Source organism: Leptopilina boulardi, unplaced genomic scaffold, assembly GCF_019393585.1.
Source record: "Leptopilina boulardi isolate dan_hultmark-lab unplaced genomic scaffold, ZJU_Lbou_2.1 LbouV2_324, whole genome shotgun sequence".
Classification (NCBI taxonomy): Eukaryota; Metazoa; Arthropoda; class Insecta; order Hymenoptera; family Figitidae; genus Leptopilina; species Leptopilina boulardi.
Window position 1 is genome coordinate 1,046,919 of NW_026137890.1, and position 25,173 is coordinate 1,072,091.

At 27.1% G+C, this 25,173-nt stretch overlaps 1 long non-coding RNA gene across 1 annotated transcript; it reads left to right on the plus strand.

Annotated features, from left to right (window-relative positions):
- The first annotated feature begins 23,517 nt into the window (after nucleotides 1-23,517).
- LOC127284377 (uncharacterized) lies at nucleotides 23,518-24,024 on the plus strand. The gene is made up of 2 exons (XR_007843471.1): nucleotides 23,518-23,593; nucleotides 23,649-24,024. It is a non-coding gene; the product is annotated as an uncharacterized LOC127284377 (long non-coding RNA).
- The last annotated feature ends 1,149 nt before the right edge of the window (nucleotides 24,025-25,173 follow it).

Genomic DNA, 25,173 nt, shown 5'->3' on the forward strand with positions numbered 1-25,173 from the left:
GAACAATTATTTAAAATTTTCTATTCGCCGGAGGAACCAAGTTGCCATTAAAAAGTCAAAATGAACATTCAACTTAATAATGTTTATTTTTAATGTGGGTTCGATTAATTATATCGCCGATAGAAGACGAAACTGCCAATTTAATCTTTAGATCGTAAATAATGTTTCTTAGCTTTGAGATGAAAATCCACACTATTTTTGACAGCACAAATAAAAAGGTCTATTTGATTGAATAGAACAATTGGAATTTTAGTTTACAAAAATTTATTAAAAATCAAAGTAAAAATTGCAAAAATTACACATTATATGCTTTCTTTTGTAAAGAATAATGTTTTTGGAACGATACAGTTTTTTATTACTTACGGCTAGATTTCTCTTACACACTACCGTCGAGAGAGCTTGTTGAGAAGGGAGAATTCTCGCGATCTCGTCACACAATCAACGGGCAAAACGAAAGAAAGGTGTTATGCGTATTTCCGCGTCTCGAAACGCGGTACCGGTACCCTATCAGACACAAGCGGCGCAGGTACAATCCGTACGGACTGGCCGGTTTTAAGAACAAAAAATTATTTAATAAATTATAAATAATTTATTAAATAATTTCTCACTGTACTGATCAACCGATTGGGACTCAGCCGGTTCAAGGTTCGATTTAATTTTACGTCCGCCCAAAGAAAATAGAATTTAAATTGGAGCCAGCTCGCAGACGGGCCTTATTCTTAAAATTAAAAATTGGCTCAACGAAAATCTATCGTGATTCAGCAATTTTAATTTTAGAATTTTAAGCACTGCTGTTAATTTACCTGGCTCAACGAAAATCTATCGTGATTCAGCAGGTATATTATTGAGCTTTCTCCACAGTTTAAACTCTAAGTTCACTTTTTAAAGAAATAATGCAAAAATCAGTAACACGTACTAAGTGATTGACTGAAGACGAATAGGCAATGAGGCCCTATGAGCTTCTGCTTATAAAGAGCATCGCGAGATGCACTTAGTGGGATTAGTGAATCAGGGGTAGAAGGATTCTGGGGGTTTCAGGGGTATCGATAAGAAAACTTAGATCATCGTCCATCGATATTCTCAGAACCCATGATTCTTGTTATTCTTTTCTTTGTTGACACTATTGGAACTGCACATCTCCATATGTGTAAGTGTATATGTGTGTTTTTAATAAAGTATAACTCGCAACCTTTGTTGAATTCCAGAGCAGTCATAGTTCTGCACAGATTATCGTTTTCATATTAAAAATGAAACTATTTTCCTTTTTATATATGCATATACATTTTACGCATACACACGTACATTTACCTTAGTACACATGCATATATGCACGACATACATGTCTCAAAAATTTTCTTCTCTTTTTTTTTTTTATATGCATTTTGTTTTTTTTTTTTTTACAAAATTGACCCTCTTAAAATAAAATCTTAATTGTTGCGAGTTTATATGTGCTTGGAAAATGTGACATGTTCCAATTTAAGCTATCAACAATTATTGTATCTTTATTTCCTTTTTTTTTTTTTAATTTGAAGGTATTATAAGGAAAAGAATAGGGGAAGGAAGGCAGTGTTTGCATCGCGCGATACTCCTCAAGCGCCTCACACATATGCGTTACGCAGGCTATGGGGAGTCCGTGTCTGTGTGTACCGCATCCACGCTGCGAGACTCATTGCACCTGAACGCGTGAGAAAGAGAGAGAAAGATAGATAGAATTAACGTATGCGATTCTTCTCCCTTCTTATAAAATAATACATTTTCGTAAATATAATAATTGCAATATAATAATCACATTATTGTTGGTTACTATAATATGCGTAGAAATGTGCAACCAAACAATGTATACACATATCTATGCATATCACTTTGGCATACTATGAACACACGTACACACGATAAAAATAATGCACACGCATACGTGCATATACAATGCATATTCTTTGAAATAATATTTGATAATGATGATTCTAATAAGTAGAAAAATAGTATTGGTAATATATCCAATTGTTTATAATAATAATTATGATTAATTATTAATATTAATTTTAGTAAATGTAATTAACAATGATAATAATACGATTTATCATTATTAATAAAAAAAAATCATGAATTAACAATAATTTGCATATTGTTAATTAATTAATTACTGCAAATTATTAATAAAAATGAGTAAAGTATAATTGTTTTATTTATAATAATATTTTAGTATCTTTATATAAGGTAAATACACTATATTATATTTTTCATGCATATATTTATAATATTCAAGCTTGAATATTGGTATTAGATAATTAATATAGTTTATAATATAGCATAATATAATATAGTATAAATCATAATATAGAATAATATAACATAAGATAGAATAAAATAATATATTATAATATAACAGTTTAACAAAGTTATATTATAATATCATAGTCATAGATACATTTTTAGAAGCAACGAGAATATAAGACTGTGTGTGTGGAGTATCACTCAACGCGCGCGATTATCGGGGATTCAAATTACATGCCTATATACATTGTGGCATCGACTTGGGGATTTTATTCTTAAATAATTTTCAATTATTCTTGAAAATTATTTATTATCATTTTATTTACTTTTAATTTATAGTTTCGTTACGATAGTTCGTAACAACATTTGCCGCTTCGATAGAATTTCAAAACAAAAATTTCACTTTTATTCTACTGTACCTCGCTTTGCATGAAGGGGGTAGCGTTTTCGCTATCATAAGTACTCTTAAGGGCGAGTTTTGTGCATTAGACTATTTTTACCGTATTCTTAGGTATGTATACTAATCAAAAATGAAAAAAAAAAATTTTCGATTTAAAAAAAAAAACCAGTGGAACCTCCCCTTAAATATTCATCAAATAGAATATTTAATTAGATTTTTCCCTTTTAAACCAACAGAATTTTTTGTAGGTGTTGATTAACAGCCGATTGGTACAGTTAAGTGTGAAGTATATGAAATAGCATTTGCAACATCTGTATTGGTTAACAGTGTAAATTAAAAGATTAATTTATGAAACTGATAATAATATAATGAGCAAGCATTTGATATCATTTTTTGAAAACAATTAATTAAATCATTTTCCGGCAGTTAGAATGTCTAACATTAGGATTTCGATTTGTAGAGAATCATTGGAATTGTCTTTTCATAAATCGAGCTAAAGAACTTCAAAATGATGAACTAAACCTTTCATATTTATTAAAGACTTTTCCCAGTAAAAATTACAACAGAGTTCTGTCTACTGAAACTGAGAATGAAAAGAAAATACCCAAAGGAAAAAATTTGTCATGAAAGATAAAGAAATTATTTACAGAATTTGAAGAGGGATTTACATGTTGATGTAAATTCAGTATGCACAACAGAAAATAATCAGAAAATAATATCTAGTCTTATTGTTAAGGAAAATTTTGATCCCATGACATATCCTACAATTTTTCCTTATGGTGATCCTGGATGGACTTTTAACCTTAAGCATACTCAAGGTACTTGTAATTTTTATTCATTTACAATTTTATATGTATCGTCTTTCATAGAGAATAATAAAGCGTGGATTGCCACATGTGCGTTTAACTATATGTTTACGTACACAAATTTACGATTCAGAAACTTTAAATAAAATGATATGTGCTGAAATCACAGACTAAATAAAGAATCCAGAACTTTTTAACATTGTAAAGCGATTTTAAGTTCATGGGCCTTGTGGTAAACAAAATAGGAATTCACCCTGCATGGATCCTGAGATTGGTCAATTAAATGTATTGCTAACAATTCAATGATCGTTAGCATATAATCTTTATTTGAGTACAAAATTTAAAGGTCATATTGACTGTGCAATAATAGGTATTATATTATTATAACACCATAATGTTGAAATAGTAATACAGTAACGATTACAAAAATAATATTATTACCCTGGCGGATTGGGTAAACCGAGATGTAACCGAATTGGGTTACGATTCGATTACGTTTCGGTTACTTGTGAAAAATTGTCGTTAATCGACGAAATATGTTGTAAATAACTATTAGGAATGGTTAATAAACAGTTAGAGTGCTTCTTTATGCAATAATAAGAATAAATTAAGATATAATTACTCAATAATAAGAGTTTTAAGTGTACAATGCATACAGTTGTTGAGCTACCATATATGTATATTACCATCAGCGAGAACTGTGATACGCGCTTTAAACAGTAGATGACATTGAAAATTACTTTGTGAATGAATTTCTAAAATTAAACTTTAGAGTATCAAATGTGTAAGTGAATATAAGTTTTAAAAAAATAGATCGATTTATTAAAACAACTTTTTTCATTTCTACAAATATAAAAAAAAATTTTCTCAATAAAATTTTTATTTTTCTCAATGACATGAGAAAAATTAATTGTGACACAAAGAAATCTATTTTTCCCTAAAAAAAATTTTTTTCTTAATAATTTTTTTTTCACAATAAAATGAAAAGATTAATTTTTACACAAACAAATTTTTTTCTTAATAAAAAATTTTATTTTTTCAATGAAATGAGAAAAAGTAATTGTTACACAAAAGAAACTTTTTTCCTCAATAAAATGAGAAATACTAATTTTGAAAAAAAAATTTTTCTGAATAAAAAAATGTCTTTTCTCAATGAAAGGAGAAAGATTAATTTTGACATAAAAAAAAAATTTTTTCATTAAAAAAATGTATGTTCCTAATAAATTTTTTTTTTAAATTTGTACAAATGAAAAAAGTTGTTTTAATAAATCGATCTATTTTTTTAAACTTATATTCACTTACACATTTGACACTCAAGGGTTTAATTTTAGAAATTCATTCACAAAGTAATCTTCAACGCCATCTAGTGTTTAACGCGCGTATCACAGCTGCCGCTGATGGTAATATACATATATGTTAACTCAACAACTGTATGCACTGTATACTTAAAACACTTATTATGAAGTAATAATATCTTAATTTATTCTTATTATTGCATATATAAGCACTCTAACTGTCTATTAACCATTCCTAATAGTTATTTACAACATATTTCGTCGATTGAGGACAATATTTTACAAGGAACCGAATCGTAACCCAATTCGGTTACAACTCGGTTTACCCAATCCGCCAGGGCATTTTTGTGAGATCAAAATCACAATAACTGTCCGTCAAATAAAAAATAAATTTTTAATTTTTTATAAAAAATTATAGATACCACGCGCGTTTACGAGCGTTTCTTTTAGCTAGTTTCTTATATAATTTCCGACTTGGTATCTTAGATCGACAATTAAAACAATGAAATCCACACATGACATCCCACATAAATTCCTATGTGATGAATTCTTACATGAAATTCTATATAGGATCCTATATAGGATTTTATATATGATCCTACATAAAATTTTACATGGATTTTTATATATATTTCTGTATGATGAATTCTTATATGAGATCCTATATAAGAATCCATATGAGTTCATACGTAGGATCTTGTATCAAATCAATCATATATATGATCTCACGTGAGGATTTTCAATATGATTTCATGTCAGATTATTTGTAATAATTTTTTATTCAAGAATCGAAAACAGATTTGATGTATGATTTGATATAGGAAAATTTCTGGTTAAGGATTGAGCAATGAATTTTGGTATGCTTTTAGTGAGAAAACACGAAGGAAATTGACATAAGAAATTGAAGGAAAAAATGTGACCAGAAAAAATTGTAGGATTTCACATAGGAATTTACATAATTTATTACCTAAGAATACGTTTATAAGAATTTACATCGAATCCTACTTCAAATCATGTCTCAATTTCCTATATGATTTTTCATAGGATCCTATATAGTTTCTTACATGACACATAGGATTTTATGTGGATTTTAATATATGAATTTATGTGAGATCCTATATAAGATCCTATATGAGAATTTTCAGTAGGGTTATACACCTGTCTTAAATGATGAAAAAGTTGGTCCCCGATGCCGAAAAAAAACTCTTATATATTTTGAATCTCTGGACACTAAATGTACAAAATTTCAAAGATTCAAAATCGTAACCGATCCTCCTGCATGACTTTTTATGTATTTATTGTTTTTTTATGCATTATAATGAAAAATTGCTTCATTACGATGTGCAGATCAGTTGAAATTACTAGTGCAATTTTTTTATACTTATTAAATGTAAAAATAATAATAATAATAATAATAATACATAACTATAATTTTTGGGAATAAAAGTTGGATGATCAATATTGTAATTTTAAATCCGCACTGTCAACAAAAATAATAAGAGAATATTTTCCCTAGAACACCGCAGATGCAAACATTAGATTATCCAAATTTTCTATCACTTCTTATTCTTATTAATATACGCAACATTAGTTACTGCTATTGGAATTTGTATTTGTATCGTGTAAGAAAATAAATGATAACAAGTTGGCTAAAATTAGTTCAAAGTTTTGTAGATGTAGTTGATTTATTTTTAATCTATTTAAAAATGACTTATTATTACAAGTTAAATCACGCCTGTTGTCATGATTGAAATATAAAAAAATTTGTGCCTTGTGTGGTAGAAAAATTGTTTGCAAAGACGGTAATTTAGAATCTTTTTTCATCACAGTAAACCAAGAAAAGCTGATCAAAACTTATGAGAATAGAAATTTTTCTTTAAAGAATTCAAAATTTTGTATCGAGCATGTGTGTAAATTGTCAAACAATATTATCTGAACTTATCAACGGCAATTCTATCGCTGGAAATTTAAATTACTTAAAGAAAAACTTTTATTCATAAAAGTTTGGAAGACCTTTTTATGACTTTCTGTGAAAAAAAAAGGTTTTAAATTACCGTCTTTGCAAACAATTTTTTTACAACATAAGGTACAAACTTTCTACTTTAATCATGACAAAACGCGTGATTAAAAATAAATCAACTACATCTACAAAACTTTGAACTAATTTTAGCCAACTTGTTATCATTTATTTTCTTACACGATACAAATACAAATTACAATATCAATAACTAATGTCGCGTATATTAATAAGAATAAGAAGTGATAGAAAATTTGGATAATCTAATGTTTGCATCTGCGGTGTTCTAGGGAAAATACTCTCTTATTATTTTTGTGGACAGTGCGGATTTAAAATTACAATATTGATCATCCAACTTTTATTCCCAAGAATTATAGTTATGTATTATTATTATTATTATTATTATTATTTTTACATTTAATAAATAAAAAAATTGCACTAGTAATTTCAACTGATCTGCACATCGTAATGAAGCAATTTTTCATTATAATGCATAAAAAACAATAAATACATAAAAAGTCATGCAGGAGGATCGGTTACGATTTTGAATCTTTGAAATTTTGTTCATTTAGTGTCCAGAGATTCAAAATATATAAGAGTTTTTTTTCGGCATCGGAGACCAACTTTTTCTTCGTTAAAGATAGGTGTGGTTATGCGCGTCAAAAAAAAATTTTTCAACAAAAATTTAGCCGTTGTTGAAAATTTTTTTCAAATGAACTTTATTTTATCGAATAGTATATATTTCGTTGTACTTGTATACAAATTTTTATTAAAAAGAAATTAATAATTGTGGAAACTAGACCAGAAGTGTGTAGACCTTGCACTGAAACACCTTTTTTTGATTGCTGCTTGCGGTGACTGGATTAAGTCAGACAGAGTTTAACTAAAATTAAATAACAATGTAAATTTTGTTAGTATATTATATTATCTCGTGCGTGGACGAAGGATTTTAAACAAAAAAAATTTTCTAGAAATGGACGATTTTTCTTCAAAATCGTGATTTTAGGGCTTTCAAATTTGGTTTTTTGACCATAAAAAATATTAATTTTGATTCAAATTTAAATTCCTTTGTTCACGCACTAGTTAGTGTATGTATAAAGAACTGATGAAAATTTCTGCCTTATCGGCTTACAATTAGCAGTTTTAAAAAAATCGCTGTCACCGTAACAGTAATTCTCAAATTATGCTAATTTGTCATGTAGGTTATATGACAATTTGATTAACTGATGTTTCGGTTAAATGATACTTCGGTTAAGTGACATGTGGTGCATATTCATGCGTCCCAAAGCTGCAGCAGTCATTATATTACTTATAATTGGTGATTATTAGTATTAGTGTAAATAAATTAGTATATGGGCGATTCCACGTGAGATTTACATATGACATTTTAAATTCAGTAAATATTATTTTTTTTCGATCTTTATAGAAAAAAAAGGTTTACGTATTTTTTTATTTTTGCTTCCTCGTGGAGGAAGCTTTGCAGTCCTTTCGTTTATAAAAATTTTCAAAGTGGCAGAAACAAATTTTTCTCTATATAGAAAGATGTTATACCTATGAGATCCTGATCAATTGTACGGATGTATGTATGTGTGTGTGGATCCCTTTTTTGTTTAGAAGATAACTTTAACAGGTTTTAATAGATTTAGATAAAATTTGGTAGGCTTATTTAACATATTAATATCTGAAAACTGACAAAAGGATTTTAAAAAATACCCAAAAAAAATTTTATCGTCTTTTTTCGAAAAATTTTTTTTAATCGAAAAAATTTTTAAATAGAAAAATTTAAGGTTATATATAATAAAATCGTATTCCTTACGTCAAGACAAATCGATCGGTATATATAAAGTATAGTTTTAATTTAAACTAGCGACGTATTCCTCGCTCGGGTGAAGTTTAACCATATGATACGTACTGAATTTATAAAATTTCGTTACGTTTTTACCTTTAATGTAGCGGTTAAGAAATAAGTATAAAAATGTAAAAATATTTACAACCGATGTTTGTTTTTATATAATAATAACATAATAATAGATATTTTATTATTATATTATAAATATGCTGTTATAATTTTTTGTCTGCCTTTGTTTGTATATTAAAAATATTTACATTAAATAAAAATATGATTTGTGATATTAATTACTTTTTTCAAATAATATGTTACTTGAAAGGCGCTGCTGATTATTTGTAGCGCTGCTTCTGAATTGAGGGGCTGATAGTAAAAATGGTTTAAAATAACATTGGGAGCAAAAGTGGGATAAGTGACTTGGGAGCAAAAACCGGTTAAAATGATTCGTGTAATTTATTGATAAATTCATTATATTATCGATTAAAAAATATTAACAATAGGAAAAAATGCATATTTTATTATAATTAATATTTTTTAATCGATAATATAATGAATTTATCAATAAATTACACGAATCATTTTAACCCGTTTTTGCTCCCAAGTCACTTATCCCACTTTTGCTCCCAATGTTATTTTAAATCATTTTTACTATCAGCCTCTCAATTTTGGTATTGAAAATAATTAATTGTATTCCTTGCATGAAAACGAATCGATTAGTATATATAAAGTTTACATTTGAGGTAAATTTAATAAATTAATGAAAGTTAAAAAATAAAAAATTCACATTTTAGCTGAAAATTTTTGTATTTATTTAAATTCAAGTTTAAATATAAAATAATAGTGTTCCTTGCATTGCAACAAATCGATATAATTGTAAATAATTATAAATTATATATTATTTTTCATTAATTTTTAGAAATATCAGCTAAAATGTGAATTTTTGGTTTTTTAACTTCCATTAATTCTTTTAATTTAACTCAAATGTATAGGTACTCAAATTTTTATATTATTATATTATTTATGTATGTTTATTTGAATGTTAATGCTTTCTTCACGAGGAAGCAAATTTTTTTGCTGATCGTAAAGAAGAAGTAAAATGTTCATGTAATCAACATCTGAATTTACAACTTTTTTAAAAGTTATCGTTATTTCAAAATTTTTCAAATGTATATTAAAATGTTTGTTTTGTATTTTGAAATTGTCCACGAAAACCGTGAAATTCAAATAAAAAACGTATTAGGATAAAAAACCAGTATTATGACGATTTTTCTGATAGATATCCATGAAATCTATGAGATATAGCGATATAAAAAGAAACGGTTAAAAAATAGACAAAAAAAAACAAAAATTCGAAAATTCCGACGCGGAATTATGATTTTAATATAATAGAAGACTTAAAGAATTAATGAAAGTTAAAAAATCAAAAATTCACATTTTGGCTTCTAAAATTTTGAGATTATTTAAATTTAAGTTTATAGATGAAATAATTGTATTCCTTGAATGAAAACGAATCGATTGTTATATATAAAATTTACATTTGAGGTAAATTTAATAAATTAATAAAAGTTAAAAAATAGAAAATTCACATTTTAGCAGAAAAATTTTTATTTATTTGAATTCAAGTTTAAATATAAAATAATAGTGTTCCTTGCATTGAAACGAATCGATATAATTGTAAATAATTATAAATTATATATTATTTTTCATTAATATTTAGAAATTTCGGCTAAAATGTGAATTTTTGATTTTTTAACTTCCATTAATTCTTTAAATTTAACTCAAATCTGTAGGTACTCAAATGTTTATATTATTATATTATTTTTGTAAGTTTATTTCAATGTTAATGCTTTCTCCACGAGAAAGCAAATTTTTTTGCTGATCATAAAGAGGAAGCACAATGTTCATGTAATGAACATCTGAATTTACAACTTGTTTTATAAGTGCTCAAATTTTCGAGTTATGAATTTTTAAAAATCTGATTTTTTTCGAGTTTTTTTAAAATACACCTAATTTCAATAACATTTAACTCTAAAAGCATTGAATTTACGAATTATGACCAAGATACAAAAAAGTTTCAGTTTTTCATCGACTTTCAAAATATGTTAACGAAAAAAAAAATTTTAATTTGTTTATAAAAAACAGCGATTTTTTATAAACAAATTAAATTTTTTTTAATTTAGGGGCGATTTTTTTTATTTTTACACACATGAAATGAACCTAAATATTATTTAAAGTTTATATAAGTACTTAGTGTATTTTTAAAAAGTTTCATAAAAAATACATGTGCAATCAAAATATAAAAATGAAATAATTACCTAAATTTAAACTAAAAAAACTTAATAAAAATTATATAAAAGATCCCAGTGAACATATATTAATAAATCTTCTATAAAGATTTATTGAAAGAAAGTCACCAAACATGTATAATTTATTCTTTGTGTGAAACTAATCATTTCCGAATTCAGAACTATATTTCCTGTTATGATGTAACTTTTAGATACTTTGTTTTCCCCTGATTTACGAGAAACTTTCAATTGAAGTCGTACATTTATTAATGAATCGAAATCCGATTCCCTTTTTTTAATAGAAATTAGTTTATTTAAAGTCCGAGGAAGTTTAGGCGGTAACTCATTAACAGACCAAACGGAAACTGGGGTCTATTAGGGTCCCATGGTCCTGACCTTTCGACGAGTATCGACCACCAAATTAAATATATTCGCTCTATAATCGAATTCAACTATATAGATTATTCCATAACATTATTTATTTCTATTTACACACCACGTTGCAATGACGAGTGTCTTGATGACTTTTTTAAAATCACTTTCTCTTTCCAAGAAATCATTTTTTATATTTACATAACGAAAGAATTTCTGACCCAAATACATCGAAAATAGAAATAGTTTTTGAATTTTTTTTTGTTAATACGAATGTGGAGAAACACTAAAATATTTAAAGGTGAAGAATACAAAAATATTAAATTATTTTATTATTCTGAAGCTACCAATAGAAACGAGCCCTATATGAACTATTTGAGACTACAGGATTTTTTATAAACAATTGCAATATTAGCCAATTGTTTATTAACAATCCACTAATCCAAAGTACTTCATATAGGGCTCGTTAGATGCGGAATTATGTCAAATTTTATTTAGTAACGTTAGAATTACGATAACTTTATTTGTTTATAAAATATATCATTTTTTATTAACATTAAATAATTAATTAATTAATATCTCAAATGCAACGAAAAAGGACATTTCCATATTTTTTTGTTGAAAGTATAAGTTTTAAACTTTCTAAAAAAAATTTGAAAAATAAAAAAAAGACCGATTTTAAAAGAAAGGCAAAAAAATTTTTGATTTTTAAAAAATGAGGTTAAATTTTGAATTTTCTTCCACCATTCAAAAGAGCACAAAAAAAACTTTGGAAAACATATATGACAAAATTTTTTTTATCTACTTATATAATATTTACAATTTATAGTTAATTAATTAATTATGTTAATAAAAAATAATATTTTTTATAAACAAATAAAGTTATCGTAATTTTATGTTACTAAATGAAAGTTGACATAATTCCGCATCTAACGAGCCCTATGTGAAGTACTTTGGATTAGTGGATTGTTAATAAACAATTGGCTAACATTGCAATTGTTTAAAAAAAATTCTCTAAATCAAAATAGTTCATGTAGGGCTCGTTGGATGCGGAATTACGTCAGCTTTCTATTAGTAGTATTTAAAAATTCACTCTTTAAATTTTTCAAAAAAATTCAACAACTTCCCTCTCCTACAGTTTTTGAAAAAACTAACAATACTTCGTGGTTAAAGTACTCACCCCTAGGGCTAAACTATGTGCAAGTTACAGCCCGATCTGATCAACTTTTTTCACTTACAAGTAAACCTACTCAAGTGTCCCGGTTGAAAAACATTGTTATTATACAATATCATACGGAAGATCTTGTATAATAACATTAACGTTATCTTGTACATTAAATTTTAAATGGTCGGCACCTGAAAATGGAACAATGAACACGTATGTGAACATGTACATGTTCCCGTGAAATGTATATTCGACAAGGGATCTTGTACATGTTCGTGAAAGCTACAAGTGGACAGCAATTGTTCTTGTACATGAATACGTATACGATCATGTACAAATTTGTACAGGACAGAAGACCACGCATAAGACATTGTATGTGTTCTTGTATGTGTTCATGTCTCGCTAATTTTCATAGAAGGAAATCATGTACATGAAAGCGTCTTTCGTGCGTCTTTATTTCATTTAGTGTTCTTGTACAGGAACTTGTACAATATAAATAGCAGGTATTTTCTAGTGAATCGGTCTTACATTAAAACGTGAATTTCATTTTTATAAAGAATTTTATTATTTATATTAAAATGATAGTTTTACATAAAAATAATTCAAACATTTTTTAAAAATTATAGTTATAGGAGTACCATATATCAAAATTATTCTAAAATTCTTTTTATTTTAGATTAGAAAAGTAAATCTCTTATTATTACACTTAAAGTCCTTATAGTATAAGTATAGTAAAATCTGCCAACACGTAGTAGCTTCTACAATCTGTAAAAATGAAAAGATTATTAAAAACAATTTTAAAGAATGTAACATTAATATAATATTTTTTAAATAGATTGTAACTATTTCAGAAAATTTTGAAATTTTTTAAAAAAGTGAATGAGTCAAATTTCAAACAAACGTTCGAACTTAAAATAATTACAACTAATTTATTAGTTCATTTTTTGAAAAGCCAAATAATTTTTAAATCTTCCTTGTAATAATGAGATGATAATGATTGAAAAATTTATTTAAAAAAATTTTTATCCAAAAAAGTGGTAAAATTTGCATACATGAATCAGTTATAATTTTTTTTAATTTTAGGAAATAACAGATCTTTTGATTAAAAAATCAAAATTTAATAATTTATTAAAATTTTATGTAGTGTAATTGTTTAATTAAAATATTGTATTATGAAAATTTTAAAACATTCTAATTAAATAAATATATTAAATAAATAATATTTCTTTATTAATTAATTATAATCTGAAAATTAAGCAATATTGAAAAAAGAAAAATCTGGGTTATGTGAAAAACGAGCATGAAATACAGAAATTGTCCAAGAAAATTCAGAACATCAAAATAAGTTCAAAATTGAGATTATTGAAAAATCAAGAATATTCTAAATAAATAAATTTTAGAATATTTAAAACTGTAAAATAAAAGAAAAATTTTATTGATATTTATTTTAAACAATTTTGGAAATTATTCAAGAAAACATAAAAATCTGGAACAATTGACGTAAATTTCAGATACTGTAAAAAAATTGTAGGTACCCCCACAGCACCGAAAATTTCCTGAAAATTTCCTAAAGATTTATTTGCAAACTTTGGAAACTTTAATTGCAAAGTTTAGAGAAAATTGTATAAAGATTTAAATGTCCAAAATGAGTAAATGTTTGGCGTAAAACTTGACGGAAGATTTAAATTAAATTTTTCAGAAATTTTCGACGCGAAAATTGAGGGAAGATTTAAATTAAAGTTTCGTGAAATGTTTGGCGTAAAAGTTGACTAAAAATTTAAATTAAATATTTATTAAAAATTTATACCGAAAGTTGAGTGAAAATGTAATTTAAATATTCAGTCAATTTTTGTGACGAACATTTCCTAAAAATTTAAATTAAATTTTCAGAAAAGGTTGGACAAAAATATTTGTAAAAAATACAAAAATAATATTTAAGAAGTATTAATATTATTATTAATATTAATAATAATAATAATACATAGATAGATAGATAGATCTTTATTATTATTATTATTATTATCAATAAAAAAAATTTACTATCTGGAATTAAAAATAAAATAAATAATATACAAACATTGTTGCTCTGCTCTGATTCACATTGAATCAAGCACTGCATGCTTGTTGAGCAAGAACTTTTGAAAACAAATTATGGGGTGCTGGGGATTGAACCTACATTCGCCGCGCGCTAGCTAAAGACCCTAACCACTACACTACAGATATCTGTCTGAAAAAAAAAAATTTTCTACACACTCTACAACTTACTGATAGACAAGTGATCCTACTTATCGACTCAAAAGTCGATAATATAAAGTTGTAGAGTGTGGTTCAATTCCCAACACCCCATAATTTGTTTTCAAAAGTTCTTGCTCAACAAGCATGCAGTGCTTGATTCAATGTGAATCAAAGCAGAGCAACAATGTTTGTATATTATTTATTTTATTTTTAATCCCAGATAGTAAATTTTTTTTATTGATAATAATAATAATAATAATAAAGATCTATCTATCTATCTATTTATCTATCTATCTATCTATCTATGTATTATTATTATTAATATTAATAATAATATTAATACTTTATACAATTTTCTCTAAGCTTTGCAATTAAAGTTTCCGAAGTTTGCAAATAAATCTTTAGGAAATTTTCAGGAAATTTTCGGTGCTGTGGGGGTAGTATTTTAATAAAATTAAAAAAATTAGTTGGAAAAATCGGATTGGTAAATTTACGAAATAGTTTTGAAAAAAAGTTACTTCAAACTCTAAACGTTTTTTATTTATGTATTTAAAATTTTATCTTCATTTTAAAAATTGTAGCTACATAATTTATTATCATTGTGATATATCCGAAACATTTTTTTATATGACTATAATCACTTTTGAATTAAATAATTATTTATTATTCCTTAAGGGGGGCGCTACTTTAGAAGATCAAAAAATGTTTAAATTTCAGGAATTTTTTTTCTCAAACACATTGAAATAAATTGGTGCGAGATTTTGTGAATGTTTTCTTATATATTTAAGCCTTTGAAATATAATTATTCATTAAAAAAAATAAAATAAATGTCATATATATAAGGCCTCGCTGTTAAAATTTCCCCACTGCGCTCAATCTAGGGTCCACAATTCTTATCAAAAATAAAAATACAAAAGTTTTTCTTGGATCGTACATTATTACCTTCCATATGAATTAAAAGATTTTCTGAAATCAAAATGTTAAATTCGACTTTAAAAAATATTTTTTTAATATAGAAGGCACTAATGTACGAATGAAGAAAAAATTTTGTTTTTGATAAGAATTGTGGACCCCAGATTGGGCGCAATGGGAAAATTTCAGCAGCAAGTATATGACGTTTATTTTATTATTAAATTTTTTTTCAATAAAAAAAATTATATTTCGAAGAGTAGTATAGCTATGGGGGTACGGGGACAGGTTCTGATCTCGGCTAAGTTACCCCCAGTCGGTAAGGTAGATTTCCACTTTATCAGCAGCCGGTAAGTGAGAGCCGAATTCAAACCCGGTTGGTAATGTGGGAAACTGTTTTACCGACAGAGCACTTGGCGGGAAATTTAAAAATTTATTTGACAATTTAAATTGGCTTGGCCGCCATTTTGTTTTACCGACCGAGTTAATTGATCGATATCTTAACAGATGGCGCCACTATCTATTACCCCAATTGGGCTACATGAATTTTTAAATTTTGGCGGGTAAAAATATTTAATAATAATTGTATATTAATTTTTGTGATTAATTATTACAAGATTTTTTTTTAACTAATTGTTTAGAAATTTTTATGTTTGATAATAAATTAAAGGAAGTTTAATTATTTATTAATTTTTTATAACTATTGTGTTATTTTTTTATTAATTATTTGTACTTATTATTTATTCATAATCCCTTTATTAATTATTACTATTTCTTATTTATTTTTAACTATTATACTCTTTATTAATTTATTATTAGTACTTATAATCTATTTACTACTATTAATTATTACTAATATTTTCTATTTATAACTATTTTATCATGTATTAAAATTATTACAGCTATTGTAACTAATAAGGTAAGTTCAATTATTATTAAATTGCTTAATACTGAGTTTAGAAATTTTGAATTCAAATTGTCTTTCGCGCCGACTTGAATTTGATTTTCAATACTCTCGAAATGCCACCAGCCTTCAAGAATAAAACGTTCTCATTGGTCAATTCCATTAGGAAAAATTTATTGATGATTTATTGTAGAAATTTAAAAAAATGCAATGTATATTATAAACTTTGACAATAAATTCATAATAATAAAATTAATAAATAATCTATAATATTATGCTTATTAAATATATATTTGATTTTAGTTCAGAATTTTATTTTTGTAATTTCCTGATCTTTATACTACTCTAGTGTGTGGCGCGAATTTTTAACTTTTATTATGCTCAATATTTTAGACCTACTACTTTTTATAAATTTAGAAAGTTATTATTAACATTATAGTGAAACACTTATAGAAACCTTGAAAATTTTATCACTGATAAACAAAGTCGAATAGTAAAAAATTGTGAAAATTATTTAAATCGGCCTGATTGTGTTTCTCGTGAAGTGCGCAGCCGCCACGTTTATAACTTACCTGACCTCTGAAATAAACAGACTAGATTTTAAAGTTCCCTGGCGGATTCGATTTACCTAAAATCGACCCAGCTGGGTCGAATCTAAGTCGAATCTAAGTCGAATTTAGGTAATTATCAAAAAAAAGCTTTAAATTGATGAAAATTTATAAAAATTAGTATTGTGAGGTTAAATGAACATTCATAGAGTTAATTTTTGTAAGAATTTTAATTATTAACGTGATAAATAATAAATAATTACTTGATATGTGCAAGTGGTAACTGTAGATTTTAACTCGTTGTCAGTTTTCATAATATTTTCAGAAATTAGTGTAAAATGTGTGAAAAAATAATTTATATTTAATAGAAATTGCAAATTTTATTAAATTATTTTATTATTTAACAATCACATTTCATAATAATTGCAATTTAATTAAAAAATAACAGTTTTCTTAAAAGTGACAAGAACTCTATTATACCGACCACACACGGTAAAAGTGCGCGAATATGAATGCACATGATCTTCTGGCGGGAAAATTCAAATTGTTAATTACAACTATTTCATTATTATCTTAATTTCATTAATTAAATATATTTGATTAACCATAAAAGATAATCATTTTATAAAAATTTTCTCAGAAATGCCGAATTAATCATTTATTTATACCAATTTACTTATATTAATACTAATAATCACTATTTCTTTACTTTTAACTATCGCCCTATATTAGTTGCAGACGCCGTTAGATGGCAGCAGCATGCAGGGAGCACAAATTTCCAGCTATCCTATTACTTAAAATTAGTGATTATTAGCATTAGTATAAATGAATGATTAATTTTTTTATAACTTGTATTAAAAAACAATTTCATTAAAGAATTGTGAATATGAAATAAAAAATCTGCAACTTTTTTTTTAAAAAAAAAAAGAATTTTGTTAAAAAAATGTAATTGTTAAATAAGTTTTAATGTAAATTTTTCTTATTTTTATGTCTAAAAAATTATATTTTTGTTAAAAAATTATGATGGCAAAATACAAATTTAACTAAATTTTTTGATCTTTTATTTAAGAATTTTTTAAAAAGTTATAAGTAAAAATTTAAGAAAAATATATCAGCTTAATTTTTATTATTTTAACAAAATTCTAAAGTTTTTTTTATAAATAAAGAAAAAAATTGCATATTTTCTATTTAATGAATGTTTAAAATTTGTAACTCTTTTCAAATCTTGGCGCGCGTTCCGCTGTTCCGTGTGTGGTCGGTATAATAGAGTTCTTGTCACTTTTAAGAAAACTGTTATTTTTTAATTAAATTGCAATTATTATGAAATGTGATTGTTAAATAATAAAATAATTTAATAAAATTTGCAATTTCTATTAAATATAAATTATTTTTTCACACATTTTACACTAATTTCTGAAAATATTATGAAAACTGACAACGAGTTAAAATCTACAGTTACCACTTGCACATATCAAGTAATTATTTATTATTTATCACGTTAATAATTAAAATTCTTACAAAAATTAACTCTATGAATGTTCATTTAACCTCACAATACTAATTTTTATAAATTTTCATCAATTTAAAGCTTTTTTTGATAATTACCTAAATTCGACTTAGATTCGACTTAGATTCGACCCAGCTGGGTCGATTTTAGGTAAATCGAATCCGCCAGGGTTGCAACGTCTTATTATAAGTTTTTCATTATAATAATGGTAAGTAATAAATATTTTCAATACTAATTGTACAATTCAACATTAATTTTTATACTCTTTCCTAAATAGGACACTAACCAAATGAATGTGCGATGCTATTGTAATGCACAAAATTGCAGATTCCAGCGCATGCAGCCAAGAGTTGTAAGTGTTAAATAAATTTTAATCATTATCAATTTAATCATTTAGTATTAATTACTTTTCTACAATATTTATAACCTAACCTCTCAAAGAGATTTTCTTACTGCAAACAATTTGCTCTGTATGTTTTCTTTTTATATTTAATAACCTGTCAAAAAATATGTTTAGTCTAATCAATTTTCTCAATCAATAATCTCACTTTCTTTCACAGTTCTTTTAGTCTAATTAATTTGCTCTGTCTGTTTTCTTTTTATATTTTATAACCTGTCAAAAAATATGTTTAATCTTTATCAATTTAATCATTTAATATTTACTATTTTTCTACAATATTTTTAACCTAACCTCTCAAAGAGATTTTCTTACTGTAATCAATCTGCTTTGTTAGTTTTATTTTTCTATCTTGTCAAAAAATAAATTTTAATCATCAATTTAATCATTTAGTATTAATTACTTTTCTACAATATTTATAACCTAACCTGTCAAAAAATATGTTTAGTCTAATCAATTTTCTCAATCAATAATCTCACTTTCTTTTACAGTTCTTTTAGTCTAATCAATTTGCTCTATCTGTTTTCTTTTTATATTTTCATTAGTTTTAAAGTGTTTATAAATTGATCTCACAATATAATAGGTTTTTCAACTGTTTTCTTCATGTAAAAAAAATTTTTTTTGTTATGTTTTTGTAAACGTTTTATAACATTATTTTTATACTTTTATATGTTACACGAAGAAGTATTACATAAATTTGTAATCATTTACATATGAAAATAAAAACAAATGAAGAATAAAAATAAGCATTATTATAAATTAATGATATCTTTATAGTGTTATTGAATTAATTAACCCTTTGCCGTCTATAAGCTATCCCCACCTAAGAAGCGGGCGGTTTGACAGTGGATTCACGTGGGCACAATCAGGGCCGTAATAGAATTATATTTAGTGGGTTCTTATTGATAGTATAAACATGTTGAAAAGATTTTTCATGAATTTTTTAATTTTTACAATTCTTTCTCTTATTTCATTTGTGAAATATTAGTGAATGATTATAATAAAAAATTTCAGATTTATTCTTTATCGTTTTTGATATAAATAATTTTGATAAGAATTTTTTTACGTAAAAAAACACACAAACAAAAATTTCAATTTTCTAAAATATTTTAATAAGCATTTATTTAAAAAAGTGCTAAAAATCAACTTGAAATATTAAATAACCTAAATATATTTCATAAATTTTATTTATAGAAGAATTATTACAATATTAACTGCATATTAATGTTTAAAATTTTTGCTATTAACAACGTAAGTTTATTACATTAGAAATTAAATAACAAAATAAAAATTCTTAAATATAATCTTTAAAGTCTTAAAATTTTTGTTAAAACTTAATTTTTTATAAAGTTCTCATAGACTCTTGAAAATATATAAAACGTGATCTGGGTCGATCAATTACAGCTTATTGCATTTTTTTGTCTATGGTAGTTCAAAAAACAGTCTTTTTTACATAATCCAACTTGACATCGGTTACATTTCCATAACGATCTGATGTAATATCCAGAAGGAGTTCTTTGCATGTTTTTATTACATAAAACACAAATTTTTCGTTCGCTTGTCTTTTGTAACACATGAGCCGATGGATCATCTAAAACGTCACTTTCAGTTTTGTTGAAATTATTTGCAATCTTTTGAATTCGCGTTGTTCGATTTCCGATTAATTGCTTAACAAGGGCCATACGAAATGCAAGTTGCGTTACTCCTTTTTTGGTTTGATGTGGCTTATTTGTTAAATCGAATAAAATATAACTATTTACGATGGCAACATCAATAATAAAGCGAACAATGTATTTCCACCATTTTTTTGCTTTTCGAACGACAGGATAATAACTACGTTTTGGCTTCAATTCTGCTGGCCAATGTTTTCTGTCTGCGCGAATTGTACCGCAAGCATAAATTTCTTTTTCTGATAACATTTCCATGAGTGGCACAGAAGAAAAAAAATTATCCATGTAGACATGATGACAACGATCCTCAAAGGGTTCACACATATCTAGTACGACTTGCTCGCCTAAGAGTAAATCAGAATTTAACGCTTCTTTTTTTCCCAAATATACTTTCATACGTAAAATATATCCCGTTAAACTGTCAGCTATGGACCACACTTTTATACCCCATTTAGTAGGTTTTTTAGCCATATATTGCTTGATTGAAAGGCGGCCTTTGAAACCTATCATTGCCTCATCTACTGCAAGGTCACGTCCGGGATTAAAGTGTTCTCGAAATTTATCAGTTAAATTCAAAAATGGTCTCACTTTATGCAAATAATCGTAATTTGAACTTCCATATTCTGGAACGTTTTCTGAGTCACTACAGTGAAGATATTTAGAAATTAATTTAAATCGTCCATACGTCATGGCATTTCTTACTAAAGGACATTCCACAAAATCTGTATTAAAATACATTCCAATCTCCGGCAAGTCCACAATTCCCATATAAATTAAAATGGCTATATAAATTTGCATGTCAGTGGTAGTAACATCTACCCAATCAGTACACTTATTATCTGTAGATCTTTCTAAGTAAGCAGCATATGCGTTTGTCTCCTTAGCAAGTAAATTGTACGTTTCTTCGCCAATAAATAATTTGAAAAAATCAAGTTCACTGCTACCGACGGGTAATTCGTGATTAGGACCGATGGGTTCTGTAAACGGATCGATATGAATTTCATTCAGTTCTTCTGTAAACGTGTAATTTGAGTTTTTTTCGATATTTTTTTTATTTTCCTTTCTTTCGGTGGATATCTTTCGTTTCTTATTCTTCTGGCATGAATTTTCTTTTACTGTGGAATTCGTTGCTGCCCGTTTTTTGGCAACTTTTTTTACAGCCGTAGAAACCTTTTCAGAATTTTTTACATTTGGTGGAATATTTTCAATTTCCCTCTCAGTTTGTAAATTAATTGTTCGATTTCTTGAAGTCCTTTTATTTTTTATTAAATCATTTTCACTTTGCTGTACTGGAATATTTATTCTATTTCTTAAAATCCTATTATTTTTTATTGAATCGTCATTTTCATTTTGTTGTACTAATGTATTTTTATTCCGATTTTTTTTTCTTGATGGTTCTCTGTCTTTCTCAACATTTCCCATTAAATTTTCGATATTATCAATTTTTATTTTTGAAGCAGGAGACTTTTTAATCTTTGGCTGATCTGTATTTAAAGAAAATTTATTTTACTTTCAAAATTTTATTTTAAAAAAAGTTTTTTTTAATAAAATATTTTACCTGATATTCGTGCATTTGACTTTTTGGCGTTTTCCATTTTCCCAATATTTTTTAAGTTTTTAGGTGACAATTTATATTTTACTCTCTAAATCTGAATAAGTGGAATTTCACTTAGAATGTTTCAAAAGTCTTCCACGTAGAAAAATAAGTTTATATACACTTGAAAATAAGTGAAACTTCACTTATTTTTGAGAGAAAATCACTTATTTTTCTACGTGGAAGACTTTTGAAACATTCTAAGTGAAATTCCACTTATTCAGATTTAGAGAGTAATTTCATTAAATTATTAACATCGTCTGCAATATTTAAATAATTCTCAATATAATAATTATAATAATAATAATATATTTTCTCGATATAATAATTCTGTAAAAAATGGGTACATATACTGATACTTATGCACACATTCAACTAATTCGTAAAAAAACATATCGTACTTGAGATAAAATATTATTAGTATAACAGAAAATTTATTTATTAAATAAATGTACGAACAGTAAACATTACCTTTAGTTTCCTTTTCCTTTTAAAATGTATAAAAATAATCTATTATTTTATCTCATTTTTTTAATTTTCGAGAATGTTTTTACAAAGCCGGCCGGTAAAATGTCATTTTGAATTAGGTTATGTTTACATAGGTTATTTAGATGTGATAAAAGTCTTGAACAAACAAACTTACCTTACTATTATTGAACAATAGTTTCACATTTTTGCCCTTTATATAAAAATTCAGAATTTTAGTTATAAAATATATTTTATTAATATAATTTATTGTAAAATATTATTGGGTTTATTTTCATCTATGTACGGTCCTGAAAATTTAGACACTAACAGTCTCACACAAAGCTAATTCACTAACACAAGCACATCGAAGTTTCTTATTGGCTGTTCCCCCAGAAAGGACTCTAAACGACATTTCGTAACATATCACCGGCAAAGGGTTAAGAGAATGGAAATGTAGTATTGCAATATAACATAAACATTAAAATTAATTTTTAAGTTATTTATCATGTTTTATTTATTCTTAAATTTATTTTTGCATAATAAAATTAGTATTTGTTTATTGATTTATTAAGGTAAGTTGAATAAATTTTCTTTTTTTACTTTTTCCATTTATTTATTCTATTGTTATCTTTAATTATGATAGTAATACAGTATAAAATTTTTCATTCAAATTAAATTAACCGCGTTACCGACGGTGAGTTTGAATCATAATAGTTCTGCTCTTTCACCGATAGTTGTGTAGCGCGTAGTGGGGTAAGAGTGTGTGGTGGGAGTAGAAGCCTTTAAGCTTACGAGCTCAGCGGCAGTAGCTCATTCGCAGCGACAGAGCGATTCAGAGAGGTCGAACATGGAGAGCTGCGATTGTTACCAGTGCCATGTGATGAGGGTGTCGGTGCACAACGTAAGTATTCCTGGTTAATAAATTTTAATTCAGTGATGCTTATTTCGATTTTTAGTTGCAGAATCCTAACGATGAGGTGCCGTTCCCGACGACGCCACCGGGGACTCCACCCAGGTATCCCTTGCACAGGCCAGAAACGCCACCATCCTGAGTGGAGCAGGGGCCTCTACCATCATCTCCAAAGGCTCCAATAAGACCGGTGACTGTCGTGAGGCCAAGGGTCCGGGCACAGGAGGTCAGGGCGCCAACACCTCTACCGGAGGTCAGGGTGCCGACAGCTCCACCAGAGGCCAGGGCGCCAACACCCCCACCAAGGTCACCGAGACCACCACCCGGCCCAGAGAGAAGGCAACGACGAAGACGTCATCGCCGCCATTAATATTAATATTTTTATTAATTTTTAATTTTTTAATAAACGTGTTTATTTTGTATATCGGTATATGTTTATTTTACGCATGCGTGAATAGGTGGGAGCAAATGTAAGAGTGGGGGTGTGTAAAAAGTAGGGGTTGGGGTAAAAGTTCTAGTGCGCATGCGCGAATAAATTTCGGGTATATATTCAAGATCGCGAGCGAATTTAGTCATTCTCTCTTCTGTTCGCAGGTGTTCCAGCAGCAGCAGTCGCCCTTGCCATTTACTAATTGTCTTTTTGATATTTATTGTATTATTTGAAATTTTTTTGATTTTTATTGTATTTTTGATATTTATTGTATTTTTTGATATTTATTGTATTTTTTGTGTTTATCGTATTTATTTTCTATATTTCTTAGGTTAAGTGTGTTCTTTTCTAGGTTAAGTATTTTAATTTTAAGTTTGCGCTTTTAGGTTAAGTTTGATAGCTTGTAAGTTTGATTTCAAGCGTAGAGATGAAGCGGAAGGCCACAACCACCGAGGGACCGCGCAAGCAACCGAACTACAAAACCATCCTTGACGAGTGTGACGTCACGATTCCACTAATCAAGTAAGCTCTGGAGCTGGTGCCTCTCCTCAGAGACGTCAACTCAAGACGTGTATTCATCGAGCGATGGATTGCAGAATGCTCGAGACATGAAAATCTGTTGTCGAGCATCCTTAAATCGATGTATTTTACACATCAAAAGCAGAGATCTGTGAGCATTCTGCAATCCATCATTAGATTTCGCGCGATATTCGAGTCTCACATTGTAGATGGCGCTGGAATCCGTGACCCAGACATTAATAATCGTGTGCGCTGGGAAGAGTGTGAGAGTGCATTTGCGTGTAGATTGTTCACCAATGCAGTCCTGAATCTTGTACATATTGATATTAGCGCGTTTTTGGACGATGCGTCCACACTTTTCCAGGATCACATTAGAGGTGCTCTAAACAAACATGGCGTCATTTTGGTGTATGGTATTCTCATCGCACATTTTAAAAGGGTTGAGAATGGTGAGGAGGTCGTTAAGCCTATACCTTTTGGCTCTAAGACTAAAAGTATTTTCCCCACCACTTTCTTAGATGATTGGTTCAATGAGAACATTAAGCAGCCAATCTTCAAATTGGAATTGGAATCTCCAATCAATTATAAGACTTGAAATTAATGTAAACAAGTACAACCCTTT